The sequence below is a fragment of the Panthera pardus genome, unplaced genomic scaffold (assembly GCF_024362965.1).
Source record: "Panthera pardus isolate Hobbes unplaced genomic scaffold, ASM2436296v1 HiC_scaffold_16, whole genome shotgun sequence".
Taxonomy (NCBI): Eukaryota; Metazoa; Chordata; class Mammalia; order Carnivora; family Felidae; genus Panthera; species Panthera pardus.
Window position 1 is genome coordinate 103,438,309 of NW_026526721.1, and position 23,515 is coordinate 103,461,823.

At 37.9% G+C, this 23,515-nt stretch overlaps 1 long non-coding RNA gene across 1 annotated transcript; it reads right to left on the bottom strand.

Moving 5' to 3' along the window:
• Positions 1-6,638: 6,638 nt before the first annotated feature.
• LOC109262070 (uncharacterized) lies at positions 6,639-23,409 on the bottom strand. Its single transcript, XR_002077620.2, has 2 exons — positions 20,894-23,409; positions 6,639-7,355 (listed from the first exon to the last, which is right to left on the bottom strand). It is a non-coding gene; the product is annotated as an uncharacterized LOC109262070 (long non-coding RNA).
• Positions 23,410-23,515: the final 106 nt, after the last annotated feature.

Genomic DNA, 23,515 nt, shown 5'->3' on the forward strand with positions numbered 1-23,515 from the left:
TACCTAGAAAAAAAGTTACTGTGGCTGATGTCAGAGAAATTACTCTGTTCTCTTACAATATTTTTATGGTTTCAGGTCTCACATTTATATCTTTCATCCATTTTGTATTTATTTTTGTGTATGGTGTAAGAAAGTGGTCCAATTTCATTCTGCATGTTACTGTCCAGTTTTCCCAACACTATGTGTTGAAGAGGCTGTCTTTTTCCCATTGTATATCCATTCCTCTTTTATCAAAGATTCATTGACCACATAATTGTGGGTTTATTTCTGGGTTTTCTATTCTGTTCTGTTGATCTATGTGTCCATTTTTGTGCCAGTACCATACTGTTCTGATTACCACACCTTTGTAATATAACTTGAAATCTGGAATTACGATGCCTCCGGTTTTGCTTTTCTTTTTCAAGATTGCTTTGGCCTTTCAGGGTCTTTTGTGGTTCCATACAAATTTTAGGATTTTTTGCTCTAGTTCTGTGAAAAAAATGCTGTTGGTATTGTGATAGGGATTGCACTAAATCTGTAGATTGCTTTGGGTCATATAGAAAGTTTAACAATATTTGTGCTTCCAATTCATAAGCATGGAATGTCTTTTCATTTCTTGTGTCATCTTGAATTTCTTTCAACAATGTTTTATAGTTTTCAGAGTACAGGTCTTTCACCTCTTTAGTTAAGTTTATTCCTAGGTATTTATTATTTTTGGTGAAATTATACATGGGATTGTTTTCTTTCTTTTAAAATTTTGTTAATGTTTATTTATTTTTGACAGAGAGAGAGACAGAGCATGAGTGGAGGAGGGTCAGAGAGAGAGGGAGACACAGAATCTGAAGCAGGCTCCAGGCTCAGAGCTGTCAGCACAGAGCCCGATGTGGGGCTCGAACTCATGAACCATGAGATCATGACCTAAGCCGAAGTCGGAGGCTTAACCAACTGAGCCACCCAGGCACCCCGGGATTGTTTTCTTAATTTCACTTTCTGCTGCTTCATTATTAGTGTATAGAAATGCAACAGATTTTTGTACATTGATTTTGTATCCTGAGACTTTACTGAATTCATTTATCACTTCTAGTAGTTTTTTCTTAGGGTCTAGATGACAGTTTTTGATAAAAAATTCCAAAGGGAATTTTTGAGTAAATAGGTGAAAGGAATGTTAGGATAAGAAAGGGAAATGTTAACACATTTAAAGTGACAAGTGATATAAAAAGGCCACCAAGAGTTAGGGCAGCCCCTCAAGGTTCCCTAGGCCCAGTCCCATTGCTGCAGGTTTGGCTTTCCAGGAATGCCACCAAGGGTCAGATGAGAAGAAATTATTTTCATTAGACTTTGCTCTTGCCCTTCATTGATAGCCTTCTTTGCTCAAATAATGCAGCGTGAGGTGCACAACTGGTTTAAGGACACAGCTAAAATTAACTCCAGAATGAGAAACATCAGGGTATGGATTAAATACTCTAGAAGCAAATCAGAGTATTTGGTTGGGTACAGGCTCAAAGTATTAAACTGTGCAGATTTAATTAGCTTAGCACAGACTCTGAAATCAGACATACCTGACTTCCAGTCACAACTATACTGCTTTTATTTTATTTTATTTTTTTCTGTATAAACCTGAGCAACTTACTTCTCACCTTAATTTCTTCATCTGTAAATTGGGAAATAATATTATCTACCTCTCAGGGTTATTGTAAGTAATAAATGATGTATAAGGCAGTCTTGTATGTGACACATGGTACACACTCAGTAAATGGTAGCTGTTATTATTTTATTATTGGTCATAGGATAGCAGATAGCTTTATATTTGTTGACCAAATGAGATTTATTGTTAGCAGCTTTTTGAAAGGGAGTATAAAATTTTATCTTGACTCTGTGGGAAAGAGTACTGTTCTCCATTACAAATGTCTGTGGGATGGTTAATCTTATGTGTCAACTTGACCAGGCTAATAGATGCCCAGAAAGCTAGCAAAACATTGGTGTGTTTGTGAAAGTATTTCTGGAAGAGATTGGCATTTGAATCTGTAAACTGAAAAGGAGGTCATCCTCAACAATGCATTTGGGCATCATCCAATCCTTTGAGTACCTGATAGAAGAAAAATGCAAGAGAAAAGTGAATTTACTCTCTCTTTGATCGGGGACATCCATCTTCTCCAGCCCTCAGACATCAATACTCCTGGTCCTCGGACCTTCCGACCTTCTGATTCAGAGTGAGACTTATACCATTGACTCCCATACTTCTCAGCCCTTTGGGTTTGCACTGGAATTATAACCCCTGCTTCTCTGGCCTCCAGCCTGCAGACCACAGATCATGGGACTTAGCCTCCATCACATGAACAATACCTCATAATAAATCTCTTTCTATATATACATATCTGTATGTGTTCTTTTCTGTGGAGAACTCAAATACAGTCTATTATGAGTGTAGGAGTGGCATAGCGTCCTTTTTGCCATTCTTAGTTGCTGCTATCAGACACAATATGGTTCCCAAGCCTGCAATCCCTCATACCCATAGATGAGGCCACTTGATTCTCTTTTAGAATCTAATTGTAGCCTCAATCCTGATCTGAGACATCAAGTACTTAAGCAGCTCCAATCCTCCTTTCTAAGACCAGCATGGAGTTATCCTAACCACTAACCTAGTCATAACATGCTATCCTAATTTTAACAACTACACAATTGCCTTTTTAATTTAATTTTTTTTTTTTTTGCAGTGTCATATCTTGCTGGTAGATTGAGGTTTTTTTCTATAGCAATGACCCATTTGATCTCTGGTAGTATTTTTTTTTCTTGACCTTGAGTTTGCCTATTTCTAATATAGCCACCTCAATTTGGTTAGTGTTTGATTCTCTTACCTTTCAACCTTTCTATGCTCTTATGATGAAATGTATTTCTTGTTAATAATACAGAGATAAACCTTTTCAAATTCCATTTGACAAATCTTTGTCTACATCTGGAGAATATAGTTTCTTGACATTGACTGTGATTTATTTATCATTTTATTTTATATTTTCTTTACCCCACGTTTCAATGTTTTCACCCTTATCTTTGTTTCAATTGACTATAATTTTTTCTTCCCTTATCCTTTTTTCACCTCTAGTGATTTGGAAATTATAGAATCTAATTCAGTTTTTTAATGGTTACTGAAGTAGGTCAAATTCAGATATCCTCCAAAATTCTCATCTTGTGGGTTGTAATTCCCTTTCTATGAGTGCAGATGTGACTGTGAATGTGATGGATGTTACTCTCCTCATTAAATTTTATGACAAAGGTAAAGAAACTTTTAAGATATTAAGATCCCATATTAGTTGACTTTGAGTTGATCAAAAGGGAGATTATCCTGGGTAGGCCTGGTCTAATCAGGAGAACCTTAAAAGGGATTGGACCCTTCTTGAAAAGGGAAATTTGAAGTATCAGATTTTGTCCTGCTGGCCTGAAAGGTAGCAGTCATGTTGTTAATTGCCCATCAAGGGGTAGCCCTAGTAGCTGAGCCTTCAGGCCTGCAACCACAAGAAACTGAATTCTGCTAATAACCTGAATGAGCTTGGAAGAAGACACTGAGCTCCAGATGAGAATCCAGGCCTGGTCAGCACTAGACAATAGACTTGTGAGACCCTGAGCAGATTCAGCTATGCCCGGACTCCTGACCCGTAGAAACTGTGAAATAGAATTATATATTACTTTAAGCTGCTAAATTTGTGGGGATTTGCTGTGTAGCAATAGAAAATTAATACACTTACTTTAGAAATCTTAATATTCATATTTAACTTCATGTCTGAAGATAATAAATATCATTAGCCATGTTTAGGAAAATAAAAGGACCTCAGAATGTTTTAACTCCCTTTTACCACTCTTTTATTATACATACTAATGTTGTGTGAGAATGTCTAGCTTGACTTATTTAACCCTTAAAGTAAACCTTATTATCATTGGTTTATTCAGTAAATGCTTGCTTAGATTTATCCACATGTTTACCATGTTCTTTGCTCACCATTTCTTCTTATACTCAGACTTCCTCCTGTATTCATTTACCCTCATCCTGAAGTACACTCTCTTAGAAAATCTTTTAAAAAAAAGTTTGCTATAAAAGAAAAAAAGTGCTCATTTTTTTTAGTCAGAAAATAACTTTATTCTAACGTCACGTTTGAAAGATTATTTTGCTGGATATAATAGTACAGTTTGACATTTATCTTCTCTCAGCACATTAAATGTACCATTCCACTGTCTTCTGACTTCCTTTGTTGCTGTGGGAAAATAACCTGTCAGTTTAAATATAGTTCTTTAATAGATACACTGTCTCTTTCTCTAGGTGCTCCTAATATAGTCTCCTTACTTTGGGTATTCAGAAATTAAATTTGGGTATTCAAAAAAATCAGCTAGGCGATTTCTTTTTATTTATTCTTTTTGTAGTTCTGTTTTCTGAATCTGTGTTTCTCATCACTAGAGGCAAAGAAGAAATTCTGTCTACAGATTTCAAGAAATTTTCAGCCATTATCTCTTTAAATAGTATTATTCCTCCCTTCATCTATGTTATCTCTTCCTGGAACTCCAGTTAAATATTTGTTGGAGTTTTACCTCAGTGTTCTCCATATCTCTTAATATTTCTTTTGTAGTTTCATTCTCTTTGTCTTCTTTTCTGAGTTTAATTCTTTATTATTCATCACGAATTGTCTCTTGAACTGTGCTTAATCTATACCTGCCATTGAATTTCTCTATAGTATATTAGTTCTACTATTTCTTCATATATCCGAAGTCATAATCCTTGAAAATGTATATGTGGAGTTGAATTTCTTTTATTATTTATTTATTTATTTATTTATTATTTAGTAATATAATTTATTGTCGAATTGGTTTCCATACAACACGCAGTGCTCATCCCAACAAGTGCCCTCCTCAATTCTAATGACTGTTCTTTTGAAGAGGATTTGGATTTGTTTCCTTTAGCTATTGAGGAATGCTACCAACTACATTTCTGACTTGAGGCTTTGAGGAATGTACAGTTAATATGAATTTGAGTTCTAAACATATCGTAAGGTAGCCTTATAATTAAGTCTTTTTCTTCTTTGTTCTGCTCTTCCCAGAGCCCAGATAAGATCGGCAAATATCACCATTAATGCTTTCTGCTGGGTGGGGTTTTTCTAGTTCAGCCATGGAGTCATCTTTGAAGCTCTAGCTCATTCTAATTCCCACCTTGGTTAGGACCCAGTCTTTATTCATCTGCCCTGGTACAATGAACTCATTAAAACCTAGGCTGGTGGCCACTAGGGATCTCATAAATACTCAGGGCTTTGCCTAACTTTACAGATTGTTGCTTTCTTTTTTCCCTGGCCTCTGAAAAATTCTCTTAATTTCTCACCAGCTCAGGCTCAGACAAACATAAAAAATGTTTACTGGATTTTTGTTTGAGGCTTTAATATTTTATACTGTATTTTTACATGTGCTATTCTGAGAAAGGTTTTACTTAACATGTACTTTATTGTATTACCAGAAATTAAATTTTCAGTTAAATTTTATTTTAGAATTTTAATTAAAAATACATTTAAAATATAATAAAATGTTAGAAGAAAATATTGAAGAATGTGTTAATAACTTTGATTATAGTTGGCCTTCTTAAGCTAAAATTGCAAAATTGTAACGTCTATAAAGAATTAATGTTGATTAATACATTTAATTATATAAGAATTTAAAATTCTTGTATGGGGGCACCTGGGTGGCTCAGCTGGTTAAGTGTCAGACTCTTGATTTTAGCTCAGCTTGTGAGATCAAGCCCCCTGTGTCAATCTCTTTGCTTTCTCTCTCTCCTCTCTCTACCCCTGCCTTGCTCTTTTTCTCTCTCTCAGGATAAATAAAACCTTTAAAAAATAAAAATAAATAAAAATAAAATAAAATAAAATACAAATTTTGTATGAAAACAATACCTTAAACAAAATCAAAAGACCAAAAGAAACTAAAAGAAAATATTAACAATGTACGATGATAGATTTATATACATAATATATAATTGACTCATACACATCAATAAAGAAGACATACAGAATCAATTAGAAAATAAGCAATGGGGGCGCCTGGGTGGCTCGGTCAGTTAAGCATCCACTTCAGCTCAGATCACGATCTCGCCATTCGTGACTTCGAGCCCCGCGTTGAGCTCCATGCTGACAACTCAGAGCCTGGAGTCTGCTTCGGATTCTGTGTCTCCCTCTCTCTCTCCCCCTCCCCCACTCGCACTCTATCTCTCTCTCTCAAAAAAAATAAACATTAAAAAAATTTAAAAAAAAAGAAAAGAAACAGTGGATAGGAACAGATAATTCAGAGAAGAGGATACATGGATGGTCAAAAATTATGTAAAATTACGCTGAATGTCATTGGTCATCAGAGACATGCATATTACACTAGTAAGATACCATTTTTCACCCACCAGATGATAATTTAAAAGATTGATAGTATGTTAGACACATTCAATATTAGTGGGAGTACAAATTGATACAGGCTTGTTGGAGGGTAGTTTGGCAATATATCTATTAAAATTTAAAATACAATATTTCAGGGAATTTTGAATTAATATATTCATCCTCCTGCCAAAACCTCAGTAATTAATATTTTTTTAAATATAAGTCAGTGAGTAAAAAAGTTCTGAATTTCAGAAGACAGACACCAGAAAAGTTTTTTAGGAAAGTCACTTTATTTTTTTCTCAAAATAACATTACATGTTCAAATAGTACACACTCTGGTTTCTCACCACTCAGATGGTAAGGTTTTCCTGTTTGACCATGGAGCAGATAGATGCAAGTCTTGAGGTTTATCACCTTGGCTATGACTTGGTGACTCATTCTCTTGATCTGACTCACTCCCCTCCTTTTGAACAAGATGATAGACAGGAATGGAATCCAGTAACAGCATTTCTTTCCTCATTTGGAGTACTGAAGGCAGCTTCCTCTATTCATTAGCAGAGGTATTACAAAGTAGCAGGCATGCAAAGATCCTTAAGACAGGAAGTAAATGTATGGGAAAGGACTTAGAAGGACACTTCCCATACTGCTATGCGGTGGAGGAAGATTGCCATGGTATGTCAAAGGGATGTTAAAGGATATCCTACAATGTCTATGGTCACGTAATTTACATAAATTATCTCTTTGGACTGGAACAGACTAAGTCTTGCTGTGCCATCTGCCCTAGTACAGTTTAGTAAGTCCATTTGGTGTTTAAGTAAGGAAACACTGTGGTAAATGGCCAAGAAAGGCTCTTCCCCAGGAATGTCCCTCGCACCTGCATGTATCTTTAACTCAGCAAGTCGTCCTCTAAGAATTTATCAGAAAAAACATTAGCACATGTGTCCAAAGAAGCAGCTATACAGGTCAATGTTCATTGCTTCATTGTTTCTGGCAGTGAAAAATAAAAAATAAAAAAATAAATTTTAAATGCATTTTGGCTTGCACTATAGAATATTTTACAGCAACTAAAAAAAGAATGAGGAGGATGTATGTACACTCACATAAAAGGATATCAACTTATTAAGTGGGGATGAAAAAGTAAGTTGCAAAATAGTATACAATCATTTAGACTAAACATATATTAATATTTAATATACATTAGCATTCACATATTAATATACTCACACATATATATCTATTTTAGTAGATATACATTGCATATATAAAAATGCATGGGAAAAGTTTTAGAAGGCTGTTCCCACAGTACTAAACAATAGACGGTAGAATTGCTATGGAGTGGTAATGGGCATTTAAATTTTCTTTGTATTAAAAATAAATAAGGTGTACCTGGGTGGCTCAATCAGTTAAGCATCCAACTCTTTATTTTCGCTCAGGTCATGATCTCATGTTTCATGAAATTGAGCCCTGCATTGGGCTCTGTGCCAACAACATGGAGTCTGCTTGGGATTCTCTCTCTTCCTCTCTCTCTTCCCCTACCTGCTCGTGATCCGTGATCTCTCTCTCTCTCTCTCAAAATAAAAAAAAATTAACTTTAAAGTAAATAAATAATTTTATTTGTATCATTTTATTATTTTATACTGAGAATATCTTCATATAGTTCTTGGGTAATGAAACAAGTTTTTAAAAGAATTTACTTTTATAAAGAAGAGGAGAGGTTGGTTAAGATGAAAGGAGCTGGAGGAGAATGCCTGACCTGTGTCCAGGCCAGCAGAGAAAAGAGGTAGGAGATGGCCTGAAGTGAGGATCTGTGGGCAGAACTTGTAGGATTCATGCATTCATTTTGTTTCATTTCCAAAACTTTTATTATACACCTATCATATGGTAGGCATTGGGTACGGAATATTCAGAAACGAAACCTATGATTTCCTGCTTTCTGAAGGTTCACAGAGAAGCAAGCAGACATTTATAGTGCAGTGAGATGAGCAGTAAGGCCTACTTAAGCCTGGTGAATCAGAAAAGTACAAAGGATGGAAGAAGCCAGCCATGTCCATCCAAGCGCAAGACTTGGCTTTCTGCTTCCCCCAGGGACCACCACAACCCTGTGTGTGTTGTATGTGTTATGTCAGGAATCATTGGACTTCAGGCAAAGTAGGAGCTGTGCTGGGGATAAGTAACAAGGTCTCCTCCACAGCTAACAAAATGAGCTCTAATGAGATGGACAGCAGGATTTTAGTCCTTTAACCACCTCTCTCCACCACTACCATGCAGCTTCTATGATACTTTCAATTCCTTTAACAGAAAATATCTTTCATTATTGAAGATTTGAAATTTTTAATGCAAATGCTATCTGAAAGCTATTCATACTAAAAAATACATAATTAAACTGTAGGCAATAAGTACAGAGCAAATTAATGAGAGACCAAATAAATGAAATCAGATCCTCCCGAATTGTGATTGAAAGGAAAAAAAAGTAACTGCTATAGCAGACTGATATTTCGATATTAACCAATGTATATTTCATTTTCTATATTTCCCTTTTGCTATGTGACCTTTTCCTCAACTTCAGGCAGCAGAGATTAGCTGTTTCTATGGCCTTGGGGAGGAAAGGTCACAGACAACACAGAACTAAAGAGTCCATTTCTCTCAGCTTTTGAGTTTCAAACTAGATTTTAAAAATTCTTGGCATAACCAATTGGCTGTGAGAAAGGGTTTTGAGGATCTAAAGCTAAAATTAATGCTGTAACCATTTAATTTTGGAAGGATACGTGATATTGGAATGAGTTTTTCTCGCTGTATTAGTCTGCTGAGGCTGACTAATACAATACCATGGATTGGGTGGCTTAAACAACAGAAATCTATTTACCCATAGTTCTGGAAGCTGGACACTCGAAATCAAGGTGCCTGGCAGGGTTGGTTTCTGATGAGTTCTCTCTTCCTGGTTTACAGACTGATGCCTTCTCAGTGTGTCCTCACATGGTCTTTTTTCTGTTTGTGCTTTCCTGGTGCCTCTTCCTGTTCTAATATGGGCACCAATCTGGATTAGGGCCCCACCATCATGACCTCATTAAACATTAATTACCTCCCTTAAGGTTCTATCTCCAGATACAGTCACATTGGGGATTAGGACTTCAACAGATAAACTGGGGAGAGGGGAAAGGCAGCATACAATTTAGTCCATAACACTTCCTCAAACTTGTTACATGAGCTCTGTTCAAAACAAATATCATGTAATTAAAATTTTTCTAGTAGCCACATTTTTTCAAAAAGTAAACAGAAACAAGTAATATTAATTATAACACTGTCTCTTGTCTATTTCAGCATATCCAAAATATCATTTCAATGTATAAACTATAATGAGATATTTTATGATCTTTTCTTCATACTAAGTATTTGAAATTTGCTTCAGTACATCTCATTTTGGACTAGCCACATTTCAAGAGCTTAGCAACCACATGTGACTAGTGGCTATCATATTGGACAATGTAGTGTCAGATAATTCTCTAAGCTGAAGAGAGAACTCAAATAAGAGAGCAAGAGAGAGTGGTCCCAAGAGATGGCTGATGTCCCAAGAGAAGGGGTTGAGAAGGAGTCATGATGACTGATAGAATTCCCAGGCAAATGTTGGGAATCTGAGAGCAGAGGGACCTGTGCTCACTTCTCAGGTGTTGACATGGTAAACAGAAAAAGGTAGAAGTGGCATCCAGATGTGTCTAATACAGCCCCCCCTCCCCCCTGACAAGTCTTCCACGGTGCCCATAGTCTCCAGAATGGCACATCCAACAATTTTCCAATCCCTAAGAAGGATGAAGACATGGCTCTGGGAGAGCCATCACAGTCAGGGAGCTACAGGTTTCCAGGACCAAAGATGATAGTAATGTCATAGACATAGCCATGAATGGCAGCCTGGAGGGCCATTAGCGTCCAAGAACCCAACACTTCACCCTATGTCCCTAGAACTTAGATGCCACTCTGGGGAGAGAGAAGGGAAAGGACAAAATTCTAAATTCATGGAGTCTACCAGAAATGATGAAAGAAACCAGAAATACACTTATCTGCAGTCTACTGAACTATATTTCTGCTATCAAGCAGAATGGATTCTTGAAATAGAAATTTAAGTTGAGTTACAAGTTAAGTTCAGTTTTGTGAAATAAAAACATAGGTCTAGCTACCCTGGACTCTGTGCAAAAGAGAACAGTAACTACCAAGAGAGTGAAAGCATCCCTCAAAGCACAACCAGCAGCTTTAAAGCCACCTGGCAAGATGCCTCCATCAAAGACCCATGCCTAGCTCAGCAGAGAGATTGTTGGCCTAGGAGGAACACCATGACTAAGTCTTTGCATGCATAATTCATTTGACCTGGCCTTTTTTTCCCCCCTCCGTTTCACACCTATTTCTTTTCTGCAGTCTCCATTCTGACTCCTGGAATTGTCCCTTCCTCTTTGTGGGTGCTCCTGGGAGAACAAGGAATTAGCAGGGAGAGATTTTACAATTCCTGTGAAACTCCTGGATTTTGGTACTTGAGATTAGAGATAGGACACAATAGAACACAGAGAATTTCTCTGTCTAGCTCTCCTTTTGATTTGATTGGCTTCTCCAACTTACACTCCCGGCTTCAAGATTCCCAGGTTTGTGGCTGGTTTTCTGCTTGACACAGACCTCGTTAAGACCTTTTTCCAGGGCCAGATTCCTTGGGTACCAAATTCAAGGAGGCATTCACTCTCTGGCTGCCCCTGAGAGCAGGCACCTTCTTAAATTTTGCATCCCACGTACTCACTGCCTCACCCTCACCTAGGCCCTGTCACTTTCTATTACCTAGAAATAAAACAGCTTCTGGCACCTGGCCTCTCCTGTAGTCTGTCTTTGTGGACAGCCTTGTTCCCACCTCAGTGTCCCAGGTCTCTCCCAAGCAACCACATCCCCCTGGAACAATGAAGAAATTGCAACACAGTCGCGGGTCAACTCCGGGTAACATCCACTGGGTGGGATAAGTAGAAATTGCTGGGAGAGCTTTTTTCCCCCCTTTAAATTGTAGAATTTGGACAAGAAGAGGCTTTAATAATCATGTAATTTTATGTGTCTGCTAATATTCTGGATTTTGAGACTTTTTGTTTGTTTTTTTGTTTGGAGATTCTCAGAAGTACTTTTAATGAAGGTATTTCTGTAATGGGTGATTTAGAAAGGAAAAGTCATTCCCAGGACCGTTACCAGTTGGGAAGACCGTCAAATTCATACAACCAAGTCAGTCCCAAACTGGAGCCCCCAGTAGTCAGTGACACAATAATCAGAGCATTGGTAATAAAAGAGTCATAGTTAGACCAATATGTAGTGGACCCATTTATGTTTCTCTGATTGGATTCAAGCAAATATCTCCCTGACCATAAGGATTGGATGGGACCAAAAGAAATATGAAAATAAATAATTCAAAGTTAAAATTACGAAATCTCCAGGGGACCAGTTTGAAAGAACCAAAATAAGTCAATAGAGTATGTAATTCTATATCCATGTTACATTAGAGACTGACATATTATTGCTCAGGGAGTCTAGTATAGCAGTTTTCCTCCAAACACTAGCAACTGGGCTCTATATTTAGCTAAGTAAGTTTCTCAATCCTAGGAAATCCATTCAAACATGACAGTAATGAGTGAGCAGTTTTTTAACATCTATCTACTCTATATATTATGATCTAATAACGTTCAGGACTTGCAACCTTCAAAGTATTTTGTAGTTACTTGATAAAATATCCTTCACCAGCCACCTAAGTCTATAAATTACAACATTAGATTGGTGAGTATCTGATACACCTAGTAATTCTGGATCCCCAGTCCAATGACTACTGCATATGGACTGCCTCACTCCCTGTGCCAAGAAATGAGTCAATTAACTAATCTGGTGACAGAAACAACATTTTATTAATTCAATTTTTTCCTTGTTCTATAAAGACTAAAGTGCATCACACTAGAGCCATCAAACAGAAATGTTTGAATTTGTGTTTACACTTTAGATATACATGTTAAGTTTCTCAGCTGCATAAATTTATTTTCACTGATTCCAGATTTCCCAAAAAATCTGACCTTCCATAAATATTTTCAAAGACATAATTTAATTCAAAAGATTAAATAAAACTAGTTGTAAAATAGCATCATAATTAAGAAAACATTCTTAGCAGACAGTTCAGAGAAAAATCATCTGCAAGGAAGACTGCCAATATTTGTCAAGTAATGAAATTCTCTGTCTTCCAAATTATACTTCAGAGAAATTAGCAAATATCTCATCTGTAAAATTACCAATAAATCAACCTAAAGATTATTGCTCAGATTCTACCTAATAAAACAAACTAGTGCTTCTGTTCCTGGAGTTTTATTTTTCTGCTCCTAAATGAACAGGATGACACAGCTTCTTAAACTCTGTTGGTGCTCATTTCCTTTGTAGCTATCAAAATTATTGTCAAATTGTCACATGACCTAATATGAAATTTTAAATAAAGTTGGCATTTCATTTCTAATATGCTGGAGAGTCTGCTTCTTAACTACAAATTCAAAGCCTCATGAAATCAAATATAAAATGCCATGGTCTTATTTATTAGCCATACAGCAAAGATTCACTACCTTCTCTTAACTGTATTATTTTTCATCCAAATCAAAGACATTTTCAGCTTAGTCATCAGAAAGGTTAAAAGATGGAAGCTCCTCTGGCCAAGAGTGAGCAATAAAGTGAATTTTAAAATATTGATTTAAAAACAGGGGCCATGTTCAGGTGGATCTGGCTAGAAGTCAAATACAGGAGGACTTCCGTTTCTGGGGACAGCAGCAACTTTTCTCTCACATTTATTTACCATCAAGCCTTATGTTAACACAAGAATTTGAGAGAGCAAACCAAAATAGTAGCAAGGAAGTCTATTGTACATGAAATAGCATTGTGTCTCTTATTTTAAAATCAGTGCACAAATTAGGGGGCACCTGGGTGGCTCAGTCAGTTAAGTGTCCAACTTCGGCTCGGGTCTTGATCTCCCAGTCTGTGAGTTCGAGCCCCGCGTAGGGCTCTGTGCTGACAACTCACAGCCTGGAGTCTGCTTTGGATTCTGTGTCTCCCTTTCTCTCTGCTCCTCCCCCACTCACACTCTGTCTCTCTCTCACAAATAAATAAACATTAAAATTTTTTTTAAATCAGTGCACAAATTAAAGATAAGGATGGAGAGCTAAAGCAGCTTTTTATCAATTAACTCAAGGACAAATACTTGAAGAGTAACTGGAAAATAAGGTGAGTCAATTCTGGGTAATAAATTGGAACTCTAGGGTTTTTTTGTTTTTGTTTTTGTTTTTTTTTAAGGCACTTCTATCACTGATTTGTTTGTGAAGTGGGTTTTCTGCAATCATAGGATGAGTGCAACTGTTAAATGTTATCATCCAAGGAGCAGAGTTTCTGTCCTAAAATCGAAGACTGCTTCAGCTCTCCCTTGGCTGTGTCTGCAGAAAGTCACTGTGTCACTCTGGCCAAGGTAATTAATGTATCCACATCTTATTTTGCGTGTCTGTAAAATGTTGGTCTCCCATACTAGAAAAATGTATTTGACAATAATTATAAAAGGCTTTGCAAGTCTGATGTGCTAGTTGCATGCTAATAATAATGATTACAAATGAGGATCCTTCAAAAGAAGCATAGAGAAAAAAGGAAACTACTTTGGGGTTCACTTGAGAATGATTGAGACCCAGAAAGAAAGTGATTCAAATGTTCATAAGCCGCTAGGGATTCAGGGGGAGCAAACTCTTCTTTACTTCATTTCAAAAAGCTACATGGGAAAAACAGAATATAAAGGGAATTATTTATGCCCTAAATAATGATGCCTTCCACTAATGCCAGTGTATATGCATGTGTGTGTGTGTGTATGTGTGTGTGTGTGTGTGTAAGTGTAAAATGACCACATTTTAGTTAATATTATATTTTAAACTTTATTTGGAAAATCACCTCTATTCTCTAAGTGACTTTGCTCTTTTTGACCACATCATTATTAGTTTTGATAATTTCACAAGAACTGTTATAACAGGAATATCAATATTAATTAATTCCAGTTAGAGAGCTATGCAAAAATAGGTTGGGATTGAAGGAGTGTGGACTTTGGAGTCAGACAGACCCAAGTTAGGAAACTGGCTCTGCTGCTTGCTTGCTGGCTTCATGGCTTTGGACAAAATACTTAACCTCCTGAGGCTCAATTTCCATGCCTGTAAAACAATCAACAATACCTCCGGCATTGGGCTGTTGTTGAGGATTACATAAGATTACGTTTGAAAAGTAACCTATTCAGAGCCTGGCTGTCCATTAGTCAGTTAAAAATAGTAACTGTTCTCTTTTAACTGCATGCTGTACCTACATGAGCCTAAATGATCCCATTTGAGACAATCTTGCCCAGCAGTTGATTGGCATTTAGAAGCAGATCAAGACTTCTATCACTGCAAGTGCTATCAAGAACTCTTAGGCACAGTTGTTCTTCTCATGATAGATTCTAGATTAGTACTTCGTGAATTTTACATGGGATCCCCATTTTGTCAGTTTTCTCAACGTAGTATCATTTTTGTGTGTGTGTCTGTATGTGTGTGTATAAACATACACACATATAGTAAGTACATATATGTTTATTATTATTTTTTTGATAGAGAACCACTGACAGCCTGTGGAATATTTCATTATTTTCAGGATCTTACAGATAGGAAATCTGAGCTTAACAACTTTTCTTCACAGATGAGGAAACCAAGGCCCAGAGAGTTTGGGCATGTTCAAAGTCATACAGTGCTAGACTTGTGAAAACTCTACCAATCTAATGTTCTTTTAGTGCCTTTAAATAAAACTTAAAAAACATATTGCTGCTTAAAAAAAAAAGTTTTCTGATCAGAGATTTTACATGTCCCCTTGGTAGAAATCATATGTTATCGTTTTGTTCACACAGGAGTTAGCAGAATTCTTTGGAATAGTGAGTGCACAATACATATATTTCAAATGAATTAATGGATTTTTCTTATGGCTATAGTGTGTGTGTGACTTTTTCTTTTGGGAAGTATAGTTCAACAAAATTGGATTTTGTTGTATATAATGGTTACAAATTATACTAAGTTTATGATGACATAAGCAAATGAATAATGGAACAGTTATCTGGAATTTTAAAAAATTATCTGGCATTTTATAAAGGAAGACTGGCTGCCAGCATGGATGATACATACTAAAAGCACCTTATTCTAAAGAGTGAACGTTATGTTTCTGTACTTAAATGAAACAGTTGCCTGAAAAATTTTACATTTCTTTTCCTATCTACACTGAGTCTTAAACTATATCTCTGTGAGGTCACCCATCTTGATGAAAACAGGAAAATAAGAAACCATCAAGATGTTGATATAATCACAGCATAAATGAAAAACTAAGCATACAACTGCAATCAGAAAAGTTATACATATTGACTTGTGTCACAATATTATATTTACATAGTAAATTCACACAGTGGAGCCATTCCAACTGTTGCAATACTGAGCAGCCTCTCACATTCATGATTTTGAAGATAATGTGGCAACATGAGGAAAAATGTTTGTGTTTTAATATATCACTAGGAAATCAGTATTCACTGTGACACAATTTTATAGAAGAGAATTCTGCAATGAAAAGGGACAAAAGGAGATATACCAAAATAACAACAGTAGCTGTGTTAGGGTGGTGGCAATATGAGTACTTCTTTCTTATTCCTAGTTATATTACCTCTATAACAAAAAAAGAAATTTACAAGTGCACAGAAAATGAGTTCTATAAAAGAAAGTATAGTAAACATCTGGTATTTGTAGCAGTCCTAAATTTTTTGAAACCACCCCACATTTTGATAGCTTCCCACATGTGACTTCTGTCTTCCCAAAGTAAATTCTAAAATTAAACATTTCCTGGGGCACCTGGGTGATTCAGTTGGTCAAGCTTCCGACTCTTGATCTCTGCTCACATCATGATCTCAGGTTCATGGGACTGAGCCCGCATAGGGCTCTGTGCTTGACAGCACGATCCTACTTGGGATTCTACTTTTCTCTCTCTGCTCCTTTCCCACTCGCATGTGCGTGTGCGTGCACGGTTCCTCTGTCTCCCTCTCCCCCCATTCTGTCTCTCTCAAAATAAATAAATAAACTTAAAAAAATTAAATTAAACACTTCCTAATCTCCCTTGCCTCTGAGTCTAGGGTGAATTTCTAGAACTTAGTTTTCTGGCTCTCCATTGCACATATCAGAAACTACCTGAAGAACAGGTAGTGTCCAGATAACCATTCTGCCAACACAGGTGACTTCAATGTCATTGTTGGGGGGGGGGGGGCAACAGTGGGAGCAGTAGCTTCCCCATTGCAACAAAGACAGTTAGATTCTAGGTGGTAGCTTGGCCTGGCACCTGTTCCTCCAGTCTTTCCAATGATTACCTGGATTTTCGTATTTCCCTTAATAAGTCCCTTCTCATTTAAGTGATCTAGAGTTGATTCTTTTGTCTATATCTAAGAATGCTAACAGATAGAAAAGTGGGACTGGAATCACCTGGGAAACTGGAATTCACCTGAGAAAAGGTGAATGAGGGGTAAAGCAATTAATGAGAAGATCATTCTGAACTTGAAAAGAACACTGTGATCAAATAAAAGATCTTTAACATTTAAAGACTGAGTAGAAGAGAGCTCCCCACTGATCCAAATAGGAGTTGGATGTAATGTGAGCAAGAAATAAACCTCTGTTACGTTAGGCCACTGAGATTTGTGAGTTAATTTGTTACCATGGCATAGCCATGATAAATACACAACGGAATCTAAAATGGGATGTGTTTAATGATCAAAATAAATAAGTATATAAATTCAAAAGTTTTGTATGGCTAGGAAACATTTTATCTAATAAAGCTACATCAAATAAAGAACGGATTCAGGATTTGTCATCGTTTTGCATCAAGTAAAGATATCTGGGCTTACCTGAAAGCAACAACAATGTAACACATTATAAAAAAAATGTAACACATTATAAGAAACTTCAAATATTAAATGATCTTAAAAACAACAGATAGGTTATGCTTTTCAATTCTTACACTACAAAAGGTAGAATTTGTGATGCATATTTCCTTAAAATAATCCTCCAAAAGCCATATACAATAGTAAAAAAGCAAACCATATTTACTTATTGTGAGATTCTTGATTGTCTGAAGAAAGAAGTGTGAGAAAATTGCTAACAGGATTTGTTGAAATTGCTTCCAGCAAAACTAAAGGAGACGTGAATGCTACTCTCACTTGAACACATTCATCAATGTCTACTTGCTTTTGCAGCCCTTTTCCTTTTCAAATGTCTATCTGGACTGTACCACAATACTTTTTCTACTCAGTAGTAAATGACCTTTATTTCATAAAATGTGTGGTGTTCTTTCACCTGAAATAGCCACTGACAAGGTTATTTTTTATTTGTCCATTATACCCTGCACCACCCTGACTGCACTAAGTGATCTGGGCCACTGAGCCAACACTGGCAGAAGGAATCATCATCACAGTTCTGTAGTTTGAATATTCTCAATGTTCAAATGCCCTAATAAATGATCCTTTACTATGTCTTAAAGAGTGTAAAGGGTTTTTGTTTTGTCTATGGCACAGAAGATCAAATAAGAGAAAATGGGATTAAAGTAGGAGAGATTTCTATTAGACATAAAGAAGAATTTCCAGACTGCCAGAGTGAAAAAAAGACTGGAATGGATTATTGAGGAGGAATGCCTGGTCTTTTGTCACATACCTCATTAAGAAAGACTAACTTTTCATAAAGGCAGAAGACTAGGTCAGATACTCTCCCACAGTCCTTTCTAGTTCTGTGGTTTTATGATCATAAAATCAGTATGATCATAATAGCACATCAGAATTATCTTGGTTTCTCTGGCTTTCATTTATATCATTCGTTGTCTCTCCTATTTGCCATTGACTGGTATTGCTGGGGGATGATCTATGCCCCTTCCCTGCCAAGTGAACACACACATGCACACCACAGAAGGAGGGTCAGATAATTCTGAACTCGAGTATTTCCATAGACAGATTCCAAACTGTATGACTGTGGTAGAGGAAAGAAGTACACCACTGCCCTCCTTATCAAACCGATTCATCCCTGAGCATGGTCCATGAGCATAGGCCTCACTGACCATCCTTTGAGGTTGTTCCCCCATGGATGTTCCCATGGGGATGGAAAACATCCCCATAGATGCCTTATCTGCCATCATACCACCCTCTTCTCCCCCACCCCTATGATGCTCTCACTTTGTTTCTCCCTCTGTGTGGTCCCCACCTTCCCTCTTCAGCAGTGGCCCTTCGCCAACACCATCAAGCTTTTGCCCTCTTCCTGTGACCTGGAAGTCCTTTTAGTCCCTGCCATAAGCAGGAGTCACCACCTTTCTTTGTTCTACATGTTCCTGCTGCTGGATGGGAAAAGAGGGAAGGTCTACGGCCTGAAGGTAGACATGTGGTCAGAAGGACATGGGCTGCCGAGATTTCTTTTCTATTTCTAACCCCCCACCCTCACCACTTCTCTGCTTTGGCCATTTCATTTAAAAATTCAAACATCTTGCATCAGATTATTAATCTTCTTCCAGTACTTCTCAACACATCCATATATGGGAGTCATATTCGCCTTGCTAATATAACGTATTATTATCAGTCAAAGAGAACCATTTTTCTCCCAACTTTGTATAACATTGCATGACCCTCTTTTATTAACTAGTCTTGGGACTAGCCATTGCCCTCTTCTAAGAGTCGAAGGCAAGGCAACCATGCCACATGTGTAAGGTATTATGTAAGCTGCAGAAGTCAGCAAACTGTGGCTTGTGGCCTGTGAGCCACATCCAGCCCACTGCCCATTTTATAAGTAAAGTTTTATTGGACACATCCATGCCCATTAATTTACCTATTGTCTATGATTGCTTTTGCTCTACAACAGCAAAGTTGAGTAGTTATAGCAGTGACCATATGGTCTGCAAAGACTAAAATATTTACTCTATGGCTCCTTATAGAAAATTTTGCCAGCCCCTGATAGAGTGTATCACATTTACAAGGAAGGTCACCTCAACCTAAAAGATTGCTCTGAGCTGCTGATTTAAGGGGTTTGGATTGTTTCTTCTTCTTTTTTCTTTGAATAGGAGATTTGTCCTTTTGAGAAGTGCATCTTTCATTTTTCTTTCCCTATATCCTGCTTGCCTTTATTGTAGCTAAAAGAGTTATTGTATTTAAAATGACAGACTCTATCAAATCAACATTTGTCATTACCAAATGTTTAACTTAGATGGGCAAGTTCACAAACTTAAAACCTTGGAGTGTCTCGGGACCCCCTTCCCTCATCTCTCTATCCATATCCAGCTAGTCACTAAGTTCTATTGAGTCTACTTTCTAAATGTCTCCAGCATTAATCCCCCTTTCTATACCCTACTTAAAGACCTTATCTCTTACAGAACTCTATCAGTGGCCTCCTCCTCACTCTCCCAGCCTCCAAGCCATCCAACCCCCACCAAATCATTCTCATTTTATGCATAGTGCTCACTCACCCTCCCCAAACCCTCACCACAGGTACAGCTCTTTCCACCCACACTAGTCATTCTCACCACATGCCTACCACTATTCTCAGAATTAGGGCTTCTAGATTATTAAATGGCACCACTGTTTACCTAGTCATGCAAACCAGGAACCTAGGAACCATCTTTGATCTGTCATTTTCCTTAATATTCCACACCTAATTAGTCACCAAGGCCTGTCAGCTCTATCCCCTAAACTTTACAGTCATTCTAACAGAGATAAAGAGTTAAAATGACACATTCCCGGCCCAAGTTAAGTATCAACTGAAAAGTAAACACAGAAGTCACACAAACATCAATCAAAAGATGGCCTTTAAAAATTTTTTTTAATAAAAAAATTTAAAAAAATTTTTTAATGTTTATTTTTGAGAGAGAACAAGAGACAAAGCACAAGCGAGGGAGGGGCAGAGAGAGAGGGAGACAAAATCCAAAGCAGGCTCCAGGCTCTAAGCTGTCAGCTCAGAGCCCGACACAAGGCTTGAACTCACAAACCGTGAGATCATGACCTGAGCCGAAGTCGGACGCTTAACTGACTGAGCCACCCAGGCACCCCAATATGACCTTTTTTAAAATATTTTTTTTACGTTTATTTTATTTTGAGAGACAGAGCACACACAAGCGGGGAGGGGCAGAGAGAGGGAGAGAGAGAATCCCAAGCAGGCTCGTTCTGTCAGTGCAGAATCCGACATGGCTCAATTCCATGACCTGTAAGATCATGACCTAAGTGGATATCAAGAGTTGCATCCTGAGCCACCCATGCACTCTAAAAAGATGACCTTTATCTTTATCAGTGAAAGAGCTGTTATTGATGACTCATGCTATCTGCAGGTTGAATGCATCCTAAAATTGTGAACCTGCAGCTAGACAGCCTTCCTACCCAGTCACAAGCTGTGTGGGCCACCTTAGACCCCCTGTGCAGGGCAGAGAGCTGCTCTTGGAATACTCACAGAATGCAAAAACAGGGTGGAACACATGTGTGCAGCAGGCAGGCAGATCTCCAGGAGCCAGGAGGAGGGAGACGGTGGAGGAGCCTGCTGGCTTGGCCAGCACTGATCATGCAGGCAGTGGCAGTAAGTCTGACAAGTTCTGGGAGGAGTGAGTGATGATGAGGAAAGACCAGAAAGTCATAGGAAAGAAGATTCCCCTCCTCCAACGTTCTCCACATTTTTCTTCTCTTACTCCATTTAGTTTAACCATTAACCAGTGGTGTGGCTGCCCTCTGGAGACAAAGTTAACAATCTACCTGGGCAGTCCTCATCCCCCACTTTCAAAAGACTATTCCCCCAACACCAGCTGCAACTCTTCCGGGATGCTGGTGGGCAGTGTTTTATTTTTAACTCCGGAAGGCTCTAAAATGGGTCAGAATAACACATTAATTAAATTAATTCTAAAACCTGCATCCAAGGCTAAAAATTCTTTCTATATTCTATTTCCCTTCCCAAATTATTCCAGCCACATTGTCCAATGTAGTTTATCAAAGGTTGGCAAAGAAATAAAATAACAACATAAACACATTTCATAAAAATGTCATCAACATACAAAGTCCTAAATTTAATCTTAACTGCCTTTTTTAATGGATTTTCCTGGGAGGAAATTGAAGTTAAAAATTAAATTCCATGCAAATTAGTCCAAAGATTTCAGAGGTCAAAAGAATTAAAATGCAAAATCACATTCTCTTGCACTTGTAAGTTAAAGATCCAAAGAAATTGAAGTCCAGACTTCATCCTCTCTGATTTCTTATTTCTGTCTACTCTCAGCTAGAAGGGTCTTTGCTGCCAAGTAGAGCTGGGGTGTCTTTGGCAGCTACAAGCTGGGCTATGTTCTGTGGAATGGATATAGATCCTCTAGGGTGCATACTGACTGCGTCTCCAGGATGTCCTGTATTTAAAGGCTCCAAGACTTAACAACACAAAAGACTATCACAGCAACCCCCGAAACCACCAAATCTAGAAAAACAACTCAATTGCGTTATCACAAGTAGGATGATGTTTCCAGAGCCCTGAGTTAGTGTCACTAAAGACCCTAGCAGAGGGATGCCTGGATGGCTCATCAGTTAAGCGTGCAACTTCAGCTCAGGTCATGATCTCACAGTTCATGAGTTGGAGCCCGGTGTTGGGCTCTGTGCTGACAGCTCAGAGCCTGGAGCCTGCTTTGGATTCTGTGTGTGTATCTCTCTCTGCCCCTGCCCCTCTCGTGCTCTGTCTCTCTCCCTCTCTCTCTCTCACAAATAAATAAACATTAAAAAAAATTTTTTTTTAGATCCTGGCAGAGATTCAATAGTAGTGGACAAAAGGAAGTGACATCAAGAAAATATCTTAGTTTAACCTCTTCATGATGCCAGTGAGTCCAGGCTAGTTATCTGAAGTATCTGGTATCTGAATTTACACAGAATCAGGTTCAAACTCCCATCTGGGAGTTCATTTTGACGCTATGTAGTGTCATATAGGAGGGGTGCTGAGGCTCTGCTGATAGTCTTCTTTTTAAGATAGTAGCATTTGGGACGTTACAATCTTGCACAGTTAGAAATTTGCGTTGATGGCAGCCGGAATCACCAGACTTTGTTTGACATGCCCCTGCCTTTCTACATGTTCATAATCTCTGATTTCCTGTTTTCCCTTAGCTCATGTTTCTGGCATCCCTATGCCGAACTAAGTATAGGCCTCATCAACAACTCATGAGCAGGACTTTTTTGGTCCTACACCACAGGAAGTGCTTCTATAGCTTCTTGCTATTAAATTGCTTAGGATTATAAAATCTCTCTAGGAAGGAGATTTTTGCTTAGTTGTCATATTTGATTCAGCTGAAGAATTACTCTTAGATTCCTGAACCAGATTATTGTTGATGCTTCAGAGCTTATGTTTCTCATGGTCTGTAGGAATCAATTCTTCCCCCAATGGGTTCCTTGATTCGCTGTTTCCTCAACTTTGGTATATTCCAGGTCTCGAACAGCATTTGCATCTGGGACATCTTTAACTGATGCACTAGTATATGCCTATACTGCTTCATTCCCCTCTGCCATTACCCTGCTGCTGCCACAGAGGCTGTAGAATCTCTAAAAGTTTAACCTACTTCTTAAATTGAATCCTCTCCTTTATTAACACACACAGGGCTAAAATTGAGGGCCTTCCTTTCTTTATTTTCTCTTTGCCTTCTGGCCCAGAAAATAGTTTTTCTAGCATATTCCTCTGGCATTTGATGTATAGATGATCCCTTAGTGAGGGATATGAAATCCATAATTTCTAAGGCAACCAGAAGCTTCACCGTGTAAACAAATCTTGGCCACCTTCTCCTGCCCATGTTGAATAGTTGCACTTGGAAGATATTTTCCCATCAAATCAACATCTAATCTGGGCCTGGGGGCACCTGGGTGGCTCTATTGGTTGAGCACCCAACTCTTGATCTCAGCTCAGGTCTTGGTCCCAGGGTTGTGGGATCGAGCCCCACATCGGGCCCTGTGCTGACAGCATGGAGTCTGCTTGGAATTCTCTCTTTCCCTCTCTCTCTCTCTGCTCCTCCCCCCCCCCAATAAATAAATAAACTTAAAAAAATTTATAATCTGGGCCTGGACT